Raw genomic sequence first — 13102 nt, 5'->3', positions numbered from 1 at the left:
ATTCCATGCCCCAACACCTGGTCTCCCAACTTATTGGCCTGTCCTGCACTGAAGAGAATGAATTTGGATTTGGTAGCACTCCTATATACCTAGCAAGCTGGGCACTGGAACTGAGTGTTATGGAAACAACAGGCCAGCCAAGGAACAATCACCACTCGGAGTGTTGGTGTACTCAGATTTATTATGCCGGCGGGCTCAAAGGGGCTTCTGCTCCGAAGTTCTGAGCACCCACCTCCAAGACATACACATGAAGTTTTAAAGGGTTAATTACAAGTAAGGGTGTATTAGCCAATAAGGCTCAAGCAACAAAAAGCAAGGAATCAGCACACTGGTGCTTGTCAACTTGTAATAGACACTTGTTGAGCTTCGATTTACGACTTAGCTTGTTAGCCCAGTAAACTGACACTAAACTTCAGATTTACGAGTTAGCCCAGCAGAATTTAGATCAGTAAACCGACACTTATCACACTTAGATTTGTGACTTAGCTTGTTAGCCCAGCTGGGCTTTTCCTTCACATGAGGACAGCTCTCCCACACCCAGGGAACTACTGTGAGCCCTTGATGGTTCCACTAGGGTGGAGTGTGGTTTACCCAGGACGGATGGGGACTATGCACCAACACTCAGGCAGTCTGCTCTGTCTGGGGCTCTGATCTTGAACCACCCCGCTCCCTGCCAGCCCAACACCTGGGACATTGGAGCTAAGGCAAAGATCGTGCCTGCCTTTTTCCCAGGGTGTAAAAGGGGAATATGTACTCTTCCCAAGGTAGTTCTGAGCGACAACACCTGAGGGTGCTTGGTTCCCAGACCAACAGAAAACCCTGCTCCGCGTGGGGGCAACAGGTGTGATACCCGTAGGGGTTCTGCAGCAGCATCGGATGGAGGGCTGGATCAGGGAGGTAAAACTTGAGCTGCGGGCCTTGAAGTGTTACAGAAGGGTACAGAGGCAGGACTGCCGCCTTCTTCAGGGTGCCACCAGAGGTAAAGCTTTTTCTCTCCATCCCCGCTAGGACCTTACCCTTTCCAGATCCCTCCCTTCTCTCTGCTCTTCCTGTCCATCTGTCTCCCTCCACTTTTTCCCTCCTCCCCTCCCCCTCCCATCTTTTCCCTCCCTCACTGCCCCACCTTCTCTCGCAGAACCCAGAGCGGATTGCTGGCCCTCCTGCGCATGGGCGGTCGGTGTCAGCTGGACCGCGGGTTGGAAGCTCCAGCTCCGAGCCGGGGATTAGCCCCAAAGGCTTCTCAGCTCTGTCGCCCGGCAGGCCTTTAGCTCCTGCCTGGGGCCGGTGCCTCTGGCTGTGGAAGTGCAATGTGGGGTCTCCCGGGAAGGGGTCAGGTGGCTGCGGGAGGGCGGTCCGCGTGTCACAGACCACGAGGGCGCGAGTCAGCCTGTGTTCAGCTGAATTGCTCGGGCCAGACCCCTCTGCCCGCGCCACCTGCCCCAGTGCCCCAGTGCCACAGCTTCCCGGGGCCAGGTGTGCACCTGCCGCCTCTCACCCAGCCGGCCTCCACTCAGTCCGCTGCTGGCGTCCCCTTCCCCTCTCTCGCCCGCGAGTCCTCTCCTCCCGGGCTTCCTCTCCTCGGCCACCGGCCCGTCCCCACAACTGGGCGGGCTGCGTCCCAGGCGGGCGGGGTCTGCGGACCCGGACGGGGCAGCTGGGGCTGGGGCTGGGGATGGCCACCGAGCGGGGCTGCAGCCCGCGTTTCCACCCATTTCCCTGCCCCGCGACTCCGGGGCTGCCCTGGTCTTCCTTTCCCGCTCCCTGAGGAACAGCTCAGTGGCGTCTGAGCTGCTCCCTGGGCTGAGAGACTCTGGCTGTAAAGCCCAGCTACTGGTGGAGTTGGGAAAAGGGATCCTCAGTGCCAAGCGAGCTTCTGTCTCCTCCCTCAGTGTTTCTGCCCCAGGTAAGTACCTTGAACACTTTCAGGTGTTATGATGGCGATGCTTGTTGGTGTCATGTGTTTTTATAGTGAGAGGGATTACAGTGTTGATAGCAGGGCTTGGTTCAGTAAAAAATGAGCTGAAGGCATAAGGCTGTGTCATCCTCCTTCCTTCCCTCTCCCAGGGTGAAACGTGTGACCATCGATTTTAAAAAGACAGTTACATTCCCTAACTAGCCCAGCCCAGCTTGGTGTGTTAACAGGAAGAGCACCACCAGAGGCGTTGGAGACCCAGGGACATTGCAGTCCTAAAGAGCTCCTGGCACAGTTTGGTTTGTTTTGGTTTTTTGTTTTTCTTAAATTGTGGGGCAGACTAAGTAGTATAGAGGGAAAAATAATTGTCAAGAAATATTTTTTCATATAACAGCTTTATTGTGATATTGTTCACACACCATGAATTCCACCCATTTAAATGGTACAATTCAGCAGCTTTTAGCATATTTACACTTGTGCAACAATTATTATTCCAGAACATTTTCATCACATCAGAAAGACCAGTGGAAATGAATGACCAATCCACCTCTCCCCAGTGGTGGTTCTAAAGAAGTTTCTTGCCTATTCTTGACCATAAATTAACTTGTTACATTCCATGAAAAATCTGGTAGGAATTCTAATCAGAATTGCAATGAATCTGTCTATCAAAATAGGAAGAATTAATGTCTTTATGGCATAAACTTCTTCTACCCATGAATATAACTGGGACCCTATATTTTCATCTCTCCAGAGCCTGGCCCATGGGAAGTCCTCACTAATTGTTGGGCTTGTGAATGATGAGATTCTATACATCATTAGTTGCAACTGTAGCCTTTCACAGAAGAGAAAATTAACCTCAGTGAAGCCAAGTGACTCTCTGATGGTCAGAAAGAGTGACAGCCAGAGCTGGAGTGATCTAGTGGACTTGGTGCTTGCAACCAAAATTCTTCAGCAGCTACAGCTAAGGGGATTAGAGTGTTCTTTTATTTTTTCTTAATGGCGTTGCTTTTATTTTTACTTATTTTTTTAAATTAATTTTTATTGAAGTGTAGTCAATTTACAATGTTAGTTTCAGGTGTACAGCAGAGATTCAGTTATAAACATATGCATATGTGTATAAATATGTTTTAGATTGTTTTTAGTACAACTCATTACAAGAAATTGAATATAGTTCCCTGTGCTATATAGTAGGTCCTTTTCATTTATTTTATATTTATTAACGTGTATCTGTTAATCCCCCCTTTCCTGCCTGCTAACCACAGTTGGCTTTCTATGTCCATGAGTCCATTTCTAGGAGCATCATTTTTCTTAGTAATATATGCTGGTTGGCTGCTTTCAGTTTCAGTAATTCCATCTGTGGGTGCTTTTCTTCTGGTGGCCTTTATGTGGTTTGTACACGTGGTAATATAGGTCTGTATTTGGGAGAACTCCAGGCCTCGTGTAGTCCCTGGTACAGAGTTCCCACTGAGTTGATGCTTGAACTGGGAAAAAAACATAGTAAATGTTGGAATTTCCAATATGGTTGAGACTTCCAGGTTTCTATAACCTGCTTAGCCCACCTTAATATTGGCTGCACCCTTACTTGGTAATTTGGTGGAATTCCATTGTATGGTGGTGTAGAGACAGGGCCTTTTATGCTTATTCTCTTTCCTTTTTCTAACATTCATTCTCCTGGGTCTCCCAGATCCTCCCCCAGCAGTGCCCAGGGCTGGCTTGGTGCTGCGCTGAGGATATATTTATTAATAAGGACCTTTCCTCATCTCTTCTGAGCCTCCATTTTTTTCTCTGCACAATGAGGTCTTAGACTAGATATGTGCTTTTCAGTTTCTTTTAAAGCCATGTTTCCTTTGAGAAACAGAAAATGCAAATCACTTCTCCAATCCCAACCCTTTAGATTTTGATACAGCCTCCAAGGAGTGACAAAGCACTTTGTGGAAAATTGATGTGATTGTGATTCCAGGTGGCACAGAAAAGACTCTTCAGAGATTTATTGCAGGGAGAGGGCAGGAAAGGTGCAGTATGTCACACTTTCTAGTGTGAGCACTGGAGCAGTGGCTTGGATTTAAATACGGTGTCTGACGTGGCCTCTCTCTAATCATGTACAATGTGATAAACTTCTCTACCTCAGTTTTTCTTGATGTGTCAAGTTGGCGTGATAATATTTTAGGGCTTTTGTGAAACATTATACACATAATCCATTGGTGTTTCGGTAGAAATAAGACCTGCTAGGGATTCAGGGATTTGTTTAAAAAAAAAAATCTTGTCCATAGCAATCTGTCGGTGTGTATTTTGAATTTCCTGGAGGGTGAGGGTTGAGTCTAAAGTCCATCGTGGGACAGGTGGCCCATAGTTTTCTGTGCACCTGATTGCCCCCTCCTCCCCAGTCCTCTTCCTCAGTCCAGGATTAAGTTCCCTAGTAGATTTACACAGAGGTCTTGTGGAAATGGCTTTTCATTTTATTGTTTCACCAAGAAGGGCTGCCATCATGATCTCTGTGGTCAGGTTTTGAAGGGCTGCCATCATGATGTCTAGTCAGGTGAAGGCTATGCAATTGGGAGTTTCTATTTAATAAAAAGAAAAAAATTACTAATAGAAAATTAGAACAAGGGTGATGACAGGAGCTCTTGGAAGTGGGCACCCTTAGTTTTGTTAGCTTCAGGTGCAGTGGCCTCTTGCCACGAGGACCCATCCTCTTGCTCTGAAGTTGGAGGGAACAATGGGTTGAGTGGGAATGTTAACTGAGTGTATCTCATGTGCTGGGCATTGTCCTATTTGTGCTTTGTGTTCCTTATTTGAGACAGTGAGCTCATTTAACCTCAATAGCCTCTTTAAAAAATTAGACTTTTTATTTTGAGATATAATGTAGATTCCCATGTAGTTGTAAGAGATAATATGGAGAGGGCCTATGGACCCTTTGTATAGTTTTCCTTAATGGTTCCAACTTGCAAGTTTGGGGTACAATTCATTACTGACTCACTAACAATTTGAGGTTTGTTTTATTGCCCTAATTTTATTCACGATTAAACTGGGGCTTAGAGAATCACACAGGCCTGACCAGGTCACCCACATGGTTAGTGTCGAGACGGGTGGAACGTGGGCTTGGGATTTCCAGGCAGTACCATTATGATGGTCTGTGGCAGGGAGCAGCATTCATTTTGCAGGTTTATTCATTCATTCAACAAACATTATTGAGTAACCTCTGTGGGTCAGATGTTTTCATAGGGTTATCTGATTCTTCAGCAGTCCTGAGAATCAGGTATTGTTTATATTTTTTAATCTGAGAAAATTAGCTCTAAGAAGTTATAAACCCCCCAAATGAAATATAGCTCATAAAGGAGCGATACTAAATTTGTACAGTCACCACTTTTTATGCAGGTGGTACCCTAGGCATTTTACATTTGCAAACTTCTGTAATCCAGATATATTCATGTAAGACAAAGATTTTTTTTTTTAATTGAAGTATAGTCAAGTTTACAATGTTGTGTCAATTGCAAGGTTTTTTTTTTGAATTTTGAATTAAAAAATATTTTTTCAGGAGTGTAATTAGGTTTATTTATTTGTTTCATTTTTTAAAATAACGTACTGGTGTTTGAACCCAGGACCTCGTACATGCTAAGCACGTGCTCTACCACTGAACTGTACCCTCCTCCCCAAGGCAAGTTTTCTTATCCATTATTCTGAAGCTTAGTAGTTCAAATAAATTGGATAGAAAACCAGATCTTTTGATCCCACTGTAGTCCTTTTCTTTATATTCTGCTGAAGGAGGTTGGGGAAAGCACTTCCTTTGTTCACTTCCTTATTCAGCATTTTTCAGCAGTGACTTTGCATCAGGGCCTTGGTAGGTGCTTGGAAACAGAAAACAAGAAATGACCCTTCTCTGCAGGGCAGAAAGCCTAGACCAAAAGCTGGGTAATGTGATCCGAGCTACGGTAGCCATTTGAAGACTCTGAGGACAAACTGTACCCCCGGATTTACTTGAGCTTCCCTTGCCTTCTGGTTGGTACACACCAGGTCACCACAACCCAGATGGGCCTGCAGCCCACAGTACAGTATGTACCTCGATCTCCTCTCCCCTCTCGTCAGGGCCTGCAACATGAGCATCCCTGACTACGAGCAGTGTGCTGAGGACCACCAGACTTTCCCCGTGGTGGTCGAACAGGTGGGGATCATCTCAGAGGAGAATTTCTTTTGCATCTATAAGTGAATCACCTTGGTGAGTCAGATCAGTCCGTGCGGCTCCCAGTGGGCAAACTGTATCCACTACAGGCACCACTATGCGCCCAAGAATGGGTGGAGCGACTTCCAGACCCACCGCAAGGTCTTGGGCCTTGTCATCATTACTGACTGCCTCTCGGCCAAGGCTTCGAAAAGCTCCACGTGCAGAGGAGCTGTATGGCACCACGCTCTATGACTCTCAGCTCTTTGACTTTCTGCTGCATGGGGAGGTGGCCGAGCAGCCGCGCACCAAAGTGGCCTTCAATTTACGAGGACTGCAGGGTGGTGGAGAAGAGGATCAAGGACTTCACTGAGTCACTCTTCATCTTGCCCAAGTCCAAGAGGCTGGACTGTGCATCCGACAATTCTGGGGACAAGATCCTCCTTCTCTGCATCCCATTTGAGAAGGAGGACATCATGGGACTGGACACAGAAAGCAGGTAAGTTTACCTGGAGGCCAGTCCACCCTGGCTGTGTGCCGGGTTTCTTCCCTACATCCAGAAAGGGATCAGCAAGGAAGAGGACTCTCTTGTAGCCAAGGGTGGAGGGAGGTCCAGCCCGCCGGTTTACAGACATTTAAAAGTGAATCCGCCTTTGTTTCAGAGAGATCCTTTTAGGGTTATTGTGGACACTTACTCCAGGTTTTCAGCCAGGACCCTGGTGGGACCCCTGGAGTTGCTGTCAAATAGAGTAGCCACAGCCACTGATGCTAGGAGAGCTGGGGAGGAGGCTGCTCTGAGCTGAGATTTGCTGTAGGTCAAATGAACATCAGACGCTGAGACTTGTCTAGTAAAAAGAATGTAAACTATCTTATCACTTCCTATATTGATTACATGTCAAAATGATAGTATTTTACATACAGTAGGTTAAGATTTGTTCTTAAAATCATTTTCTAGTATTTGTTTTTTGTTTCTTGGTTTGTTTCTTTGTTTACCGTTTTAAATGTGGCAACTGGGAAACTTTCTTTACATGGCTCTCATTTCATTTATGTTGGGCAGCCTGTCTTAAGATAGTCTCATCCCTTTGCTTGTAGATGAGATGCTGAATCCCGAGAGGCAGAACGAGGCGCTGGTTGAGCTGGGGCTGGAGCTGGTGTCTCCTGCCTCCCAGGCCCAGCACCTGTTCGGCTCAGGCCCTCTATTTCTGCCCGACAGCCAGCATGCCATGTTAGGACATCAGAATCACCGCCAGGGACCTCCGAATGAACTCCTTATGCAGGGAAAGGCGTATCACGGAGTATGGGAAAGAGCAGGGAAATGTTCATCCTCACTTTGTCCCTGTGATTAAGTCAACGGCCCCACTTTGTCTCGGAATTACAGACGAGCTCTTCTGGGCTGCCTACCACCCCCACCATCTGCTCTGTTTCCCCGTGTATCTATAGTGCTGTCCTTCGTGCAGAAGAGGGTGACATGCCTTTGCCGAGAGGTGGTCCCCCTTTGCTGGGGAGAGTGAGGGAAGCTGTGTGCCCACGGCCTACGGCCTCAGGCCTTGAGTCTGGAGAGTACTCATGGCGGTCTGACAGGTGACGGTCGGAGGACCTGGCACGGCTGCCGGGCCCACTGTGGAGGCGGTGCTCTGTGATTCTTGAAATTAACTAAGATCAGATTCTACTTTCTGTTTGTTGGTAAGTTGGAGGAGAAGATGCCAGAGAATTGATAAAAAGAATGTCCAGACCAGCCCTGTGAGTGATAGGCACAGGGGACCCGAGTCCCCCACGTGTGTGAGGTGCCTAGCGGGCTCTGGATTAATTTTCTGTTCCTCCCGGACATAACTCTATGGCTTAAGGAATGGGCAAGGCATGTCATGGCCTGTACTTGTCCTCACAGGGCCCTGTGATCTTCATGCCCGCACTCCCCTTCTGCTCCTTGGAGACGAGGTGTCAGGTTTAGGAGCCTGGGCACTGCTGAGGGCATAGCTGCCAGCACCGTGCTACACCGAGGCTGGCTCCGTTCACCTCACATGTCACCTCCTGCTGAGCCCCCAGGCGTCAGTCAAGGTAGGTGCATAGGTGCAACATACGCAGAGACCACGTTCTCCCCCTGGACAGATTGGTTGGTGAGCAGTGGAAGCCTAGAGCCCTGCCCCAGCCCCAGGCCAGTGCCTCCTCTTTTGTCATAGGAGGCACTGGTGACATTTTTGCTCAGCAACTGCTTGGCTCTGACTCTGCAGACCCACCAGAGAATGCCAACTTGTTTTTGCCTTTTGAAGTCTGCCCTTGGGATTTGGCGGAGTAGCTGGATGTGTGCTTAGCCCATAGTGGTTGACACTGTCACCATTGTTTACCCAGAACCTCGTGTACCAGGCATGGCTCTCGGCATCAAAATACAGCAGCGCATTAAACCTCCCTCCTGGTGGGTCTGTCTGTTTTGGTACCATAAGGGCTCAGCCAGCATCTTAACGTAAGTGAGATAACGTGGCCAGTGAGCTCGGGTCAAGCACATTCTCCTCCAGTCACTTTTACTGAATTTTTGCTTTTACTATTCCACAGTCATTAATTTTTTAAACAATGCTTTGGTACAGGAACAGCCTAATTCTCTCCTGCTACTCTTGGTGGAAGTGAGTAAAACTGTCCAGCCTGAAATGCGACCACATTTTGTAGCTCAAAATCTGCCTAGACGCATATAGGTGGAGTTTTGGTTAGGGGCGCTGATCATGTTGGGGTCCCTCGGCAGCGCCACTCCCCTCAGGCCCCTGCCTTCCCCGGAGCAGGAGGTGAGTGTGGGTCTCACCGTCCCAGCATCCCTGGCCTCACACACTCACATAAATTCTTGTATATGCTGTCAAAATCATTTTTGTTCTTGTGTGTTTCTAATTTTCTCTTGTTCCTCTTTTCCTTTTTCTTTATTCTTTTTCTCTTGTACTGCCAAGTGAGCATGTTGTTGCGTCTGAAAATGTGGGCTGTGCACACCCTGAATTGGAAATATCCAGATTGCCCTCCGTACTGTCTCCATCGCTTTAAAGAGCAAAAACTTAACACTTGCCTTGATCCATGTATTATCCTAGTCATTTTTTATTTTCTAATTTTTTGGAATATTTGCTTTGTTAGCACATCACCCACTGGTGTTTGATACCTGTTAAAATCCTTGCTTTGAGGAACCTGTTTGGTCCTCCTTATATTTGGTGACAAATGCACCCTTATTAAATTTGTTTGATTGTTTTGAAGAAGTGAGATGCGAATTGATTTAGGCGGCTGCTGAGGGATTATTTTCATGGAGTATTTTAACTTGTGAAGTCAAAGTCTGCAGCATCTTGCTCGATTCCTGCTTTTACACAAACGTGCTCTTCACGCGGTTCCTGGCTGTCACTGTGTGACGTGCGTGATGGCACTTCCTGACCAGCGGTCACTGGTGAGAGAGTGGCAGGCTCATGGGTGTGCAGCTGCAGGGGACGCTGTTGGAGGAAGCAGTCACCGTTTACTTATTTAATTTTTTTTTTTTGCATTCTACATCCCTGTGCCATTTACTTTACTTTGCCTTCATAAAGTGGCTTAGGGGGGTCTAAAATCCATGCCACTCTTGTGTTCCCTTTACGAGGCTGGTTTTTCTGAGTATCAGGAAAACATGGCCTTCTCCTAAGTAGCTGGCTCACCTGGATCTTGTTGACACAGCGACCGCTAAAGGGGACCGTAGCTTCCTCTCTTCTCCAGCCAGTGGGCATTCAGAGCCGGGTCTGTGCTTTGCCTCAGCAGCCGTGCATGCCTCCCTGCAACGGCCTTTACTTTTAACCCATGTTGGCATAAATAGCTGACTCCGTGTCTGTTGCAGCTGATGTACACCACTGACGGCCGTGTAGTTAGTTTGCGGTAGGGAGTCTGCAACACCCCAGCCAACCTTGAAGGAAGATGTTTTGGCCGACCTTGGACCTTGGATTCTCACCCCCATCATGCTTCATCTCACTCGGTGGAAGGGTTTGGCCACCACCATCATGCTGAACATGAGGCCTTGTTTCTCCTTTCATGCTCTGGTCCAAATGTGGACACTTCATTTATCACTGAATTTGTATCGCTTGAGACAGGCCATAATATCTGAATGAGCCCATCACATTCTGGGTGGGGAACAGAACAGAAGTAAGTGTCACAATTAGATGGAGTCTAGGCTGTCCGTGTTGGCTAATGCTGGCTGGGATCTGTGATGGCCGGGGTGTGCCCTGGACACAGGCCTTTCCCGTGGCTCCCGAGAGCCCAGGGGTTGGAGTGAGAACAGCCTTGCCTGGGTTCCTCCATCCTCATCTGCTCACTGGCAAGTGTGTCTGCTAATTAGGAGCTCCCCCAGACCTCGGGCCCTTCAAAGCTCAGACCACGGGAGAACCTTGAGTCCCTTCTCCTGGGCCTCCTTTGTGAGAATCCAGTGCCTTCTGAGGTGACCAGCGGCAGGAGATGCCTCCCCCTCCAGGGAGCACCCTACGGAGGACTGTTAGTCAGTGTACCATGCTGTGAACTTGGGGGGTTACGGCCATGGTCCCTGTAGAACCACATTTGAGATGGGCTTAGTGACGGAAATAATAGGACTGATTCCAGGGCAGGGATTAGGGGAGGGAACATTGGAAATTGAATGTGACCTCAAACACATAGTTGGGTGCTGGGGCTGTTACTAAAATGGGGAGTCTGGGAGGTACCTGCCAGGAATCGAATTCCAGATTAAATGGTGAACATGAGGCATTTTTAAGATGCCATTTGTCATCCAAGTTAGGACTTCAAAGAGGCACTCGTGTCTATGAGATTGTGGCTCAAGTGAAGGAGCCGGAATATAGATACACGTTGGGAATCGTCATTCTTAGCTGGTGTTCATAGCCTTCCATAAGAATTACATCATCTCGAGAGCTGCAGACTGAGGCTGAGGCGGGGCAGGGCCCTGCCTGGGTTGGAGGAAAGCCCAGACCATGCAGCTTTGGTGTGTCAGTCAGCGGCATTTGCGATTTTCAGCCTAATGCCATTTATCTTTAAGGGGCTGGGGTGTGTGCAGGGCCAGCCAGGAAGAAATCTGAAGGGAGGGTCGTGGCCACGTGTGTGTCTTGGGAAGATGCAGAGTCTGCAGGGTCCTGGAGGGTAGAGTTCTTAGAAGCTGGAGTTGGAGTGAGGAGTGGGCAGAAGGTAGTCACACTCACCTGTGAGGGAGGGTGGAGTCCTTGGGAGTCCACACCCTACCGGACTCGCTTTCCCATGAACAGAAGGCAATCATACAGAGTATCTGAAGTGAGAAAGGATGGGTGCTGGGAGGGGAGCCAACCTGGAGAATGGTGCTTGGAAAGGTCTGGAATAGTCTCCCTGGAAAATAGAGTTAAAAATACCCAGAATCTTAAGAACGTTGATAGTGACTGGGGAGGAAGCAGTTTTTCTGGCCTCCTAAGGGTAAGTCATGTATCCGGGGATACACAGAAAAATCGGGCATTCTGTTCCGTGGTTTTGATCCTTACCGGGGGAACAGTGCAAGTTTAAAGGGGGAGAAGGGCAGCGGAGGGAAACTAGCCAGGCCCCGTGTCAGGTACCAGTCGGCCACCCTACTTGCGTGTTGAATTCACATCCATGCTTCCCAGGTGGGCGGTGGCAGCCCCCTTTTGCAGATCGGGAAGCATTCTCAGAGGGTTAAGGAATTGGTCCGTTTAGTGGCTAGTAAATGCTGCAGCAGAATTCAAGCAAGGCCTTGTCAGACTTCAAGGGCATGTTTTCTCTACTAATTCCGGTACCTCCCTGTTGAACCTGGAATGGTGAATTGGGTCAGTTTTGGAGCCTTTCAGAAAAAGTACGATTTAAGTGCCTCAGGACTGTTTCACAAAGCTCAGCGTTCTTTGATTTTTCTGAAGCACCGCAGTGCTTTTCGCCCCAGAGTTGTTAGGTTTTCTCCATTCTCGATGACGTGGTTGCAAATCACGTACAGGTGCAAAACCAGACTTAGCAGCTTCTGAAGGGAAACTCTCCAGTTCTCCCTTGATAGGCTTTCTTCCACGGGATGTAACTGTGCTACAGCGTAGGCCTGAGTTTTACTTATGGAGTGAGGGTTTAATATCCAAAGTTAGCATAAAATGGTCAGATGAAGAAAATCGACGTTGACAATTTATTTTTGGGTTTCATTAGACAAGATATACTATCAATTAATGACCCATATAGCAAATGAAATTGACTACAGAACATTGCATTTCTTACTTTCTATTTAGAGTTCTCTTACAGAATAAGGTTGCCTGCTTTGGAACATCATCTCCACCACCACGGCACCTATCAGTGTGTTGGTGTGATTGCATTTACGCAGTGAATGTAATCTGATCTTCCTCAGCCCCAAAAACTCCAGTGAAGAATCACGGGCTGTAGCCATCTCTTGGTCACGCAAATACTTCTAAAATTATATGATGCCAGAAAAGAAGGAAGAGAGAGAGAGAGATTGCCTTTATCAAAGTTCCTTTCAATTCTAACTGCAAACTGTTGTTGAGCAGCTCTGGTTTCCTTTGGATATGAATATATACATTTCTTTGCATGTAATCTGGGTTTTGGACTAGAACACCAATTTCTTGCTGTCCACAAGCCACAAAAACAGTAGCCAAATTGCACACGTGTGAAATTGTTTATACTTTTTCCTGAGAAAGTATCCTTGAATTTGGGACTTGGGCTGTGATTTTTGCTTTTTGCTTCCCGCACCCCTCTTGTAATCTCTCACTCCTTCCCACGTGGCCCCCAAGATTTCGTGGTCTCAAAGGAGCGGGCAAACACCCAGTTGGTCACCATGTACTGCTGCTATAGATGAAGCCCAACCAAGACCTAAAGGACATTATCAGAGAGGACTTCCTGGAAGAAATGGACTCTACATTCATTTGTGAGGACAGAGTGTCAGCCAGGAGAAGTAGTCAAGAATGTGGCTCAGGTGGCAGGTGCAGCCCGGGCAGATGCCTGGAGGCTTTTGGCGTGGGGAAACGGGGAGAGTGCCCTGTGTGGTCCAGGGTGGAAGGTGCCCCTGCTGGTGAGGACACTGGAGAGAGTCCGGGATGGAG

The 13102-nt window shown here is 47.9% G+C and overlaps 1 long non-coding RNA gene across 9 annotated transcripts in view; it reads left to right on the top strand.

The window, feature by feature from the left end:
* The window catches only part of LOC141578216 (uncharacterized), a 114877-nt gene that overhangs the window by 52288 nt on the left and 49487 nt on the right, over positions 1-13102 (top strand). For 5 of the 9 annotated variants that reach the window (XR_012508352.1, XR_012508346.1, XR_012508353.1 and 2 more), the window contains exon 1: positions 5501-6567. The exons of 2 other annotated variants lie outside the window; for them this stretch is intronic. This is a non-coding gene — a long non-coding RNA (uncharacterized LOC141578216). Of the gene's footprint in view, positions 1-1330; positions 1904-5500; positions 6568-13102 lie in introns of those variants that run through there. 2 more of the 9 variants (XR_012508350.1, XR_012508348.1) reach the window with 2 other exon arrangements.

The sequence above is a fragment of the Camelus bactrianus genome, chromosome 7 (genome assembly GCF_048773025.1).
Source record: "Camelus bactrianus isolate YW-2024 breed Bactrian camel chromosome 7, ASM4877302v1, whole genome shotgun sequence".
NCBI classification, from domain to species: domain Eukaryota; kingdom Metazoa; phylum Chordata; class Mammalia; order Artiodactyla; family Camelidae; genus Camelus; species Camelus bactrianus.
This window is presented reverse-complemented; position numbering and strand designations above follow the sequence as displayed.